Consider the following 2,304-nt stretch of genomic DNA (forward strand, 5'->3'; position numbering starts at 1 on the left):
GCTGAACCAACAATTTTTTTTTTTTTTTTTGAAAAAAAGGTGTAGAAAGTGTGACAACATTGGGTAGTCAACAGAGAACCCAGACACAGTCCAGCCAGTGGCAGCAATGATGAGCAGACTGAACCTCACAGTTCAGATGAGAATGCTAAATGTTCACCTGGTGTTGTCTAACCGCATCCAGAGGTCACAGTAAGGTATAAGCTGCAAAACCATTTTCGAAACGGAATACATATATATGTGTAAAACCAAGAGTCAAAGCCAACATAAGACTCAACACGCTCACAAGCAACATGGGAACACATCCCAAGACCACAAGAACAACACGACTCACCAAAGAGTCAAGGCATGCTCTATCATCACTCAATAGATCAAAACCCGACAAGTACAATGCGAAAGAATAAGACGCACACAACCAGCAACACATGCCAAGGCCACACATGCCTTTGTGACTACACACGTCACAAGAGAAGAACACACAACACCGGCTACAATAGCCCTCGTGGCATCACCCATCACGAGTTGGTATGCCTGTCTTATGCCCTGTTCCAAACTTATGGCTACCCCCAACCTTGTATCTTCATTCCAACCATTACCTCCAGGACCCCCTGTACTTCTTAGTCCAACCTTTTCCCTCCTGGGACCGTCGTTCCCCACCAACAAAACCACCAACAAAACCACCAATTTCATAGTACACACAGGTCACACCTCCATAATCACGTCACGACCACCACGAGGACCACTGCAATACCTTGGTGACTAGTGTCCCATACCACTAATCGTGTAATCCAGGTAAAGCCACACATGCATCACACCACAACAGGAATCAATCAACGGATTACAACGAAGGTATGAAACATACTCAATCAAGGAATGGGTCACAGCCCAACAACAACAATGATGGATAACACAAGTTATCATCAACCAATCGGAAGGTACAAACAACACATACGCTAGCATTTAGACACTGAACTAGCATGCTTATCAACGGGGAAACCAAAGATAGTTCCGAGGAACACACAAGACACTTCACGGTCCAACGAAACACAATGTTGAACACTTAGCACGATTCAAGACACCAAAGTCCTACATGGATACCTACCATATAGTTCTAGACATACGAAACATCAAGAAGACACTCAAATAGTTCCACAAAAGAACAACGGGAAGTCAAAAGACCAAATACCGAGTCAAAAGAATCACGGGGAACAAATCCCATCACAACACCACTGTGTTCCCCGCGGGTAGACCCACGGGTAGGCCCCTACCCGTGGTTTCGCCCGCGGGTACACACCCACGAGGCCAATGTACCTGCGGGTGGGCGGCGGGTAGGGCTCTGCCCATCGTTCCGCCCACGGGTACGTCCCTGTGTCCAAAATAATCCCTTCGGGGATTTTCTACTCCAAGCTCAAATTCAAGTCCAAAACATGCCAAATCTCACCCAATACAATAAAATGACTTGAATCATAGGAAATGCCAAGCAATGGCACAAAGGAACCCTAAACACAAGCTCTAGATATGCATTTTCACAAGACAAATGCATAAACACTCACATTTCATAGCAAAACACAAGTAGAATCCAAGAAATCACATATAGGTAAGAAAAATAGGTTTTGTAGAGCATGTGTTACCTCTTGTAGACTAAAAGACTTCACTTTACACTTCAACAAGATCCCCACAGGGCTTACTTTCCAAACCCACTTCAAGAACAAACCAAAAGATCATAAAGATCCTACTTTTAAGAAAAAGACATCTGACACTACAAGAAAATTGGTCATTAGTGAGAGGTAAAACCGTCACTAAAACATCAAAAACCATCATAAAAGACTTTTAATGACGGGAAATTTACCGTCACCACCCGTCGTTATTTCTTCCGTGGATAAAAACAAATAGTGACGGGATATGATACCATCGTCAATAAGCATATAGTGATAGTATATTTACCGTCACTAAAACATTCTTTTTACGACAATAAATCCCGTTGCTAATACAACTACTCACTAACATAATTTTCTCTCATTATATTCTTGTAGTGATGGAAAATCCCATCACTAAAAATTATAATTTAGTGTTAAATTTTATTTTTCTAATTTTTATATATTATTAATTCTCATTAAATATTAATTTTTCTAATACATTGTGATCTCACTAATCGATATTATGTTATGTTGTAACTATAGATATTGTATTGGTAAAAATTAAATTAATTTTTACCATAATGCATTCAAAGTAGACTCGATCAATATATTAAAATATTTCATCATCACTATTAAAATGAAATTTCTCATACAACTTTGTAACAACTAA

This window comes from Ipomoea nil, unplaced genomic scaffold (assembly GCF_001879475.1).
Source record: "Ipomoea nil cultivar Tokyo-kokei standard unplaced genomic scaffold, Asagao_1.1 scaffold1900, whole genome shotgun sequence".
In the NCBI taxonomy this organism is placed as follows: Eukaryota; Viridiplantae; Streptophyta; class Magnoliopsida; order Solanales; family Convolvulaceae; genus Ipomoea; species Ipomoea nil.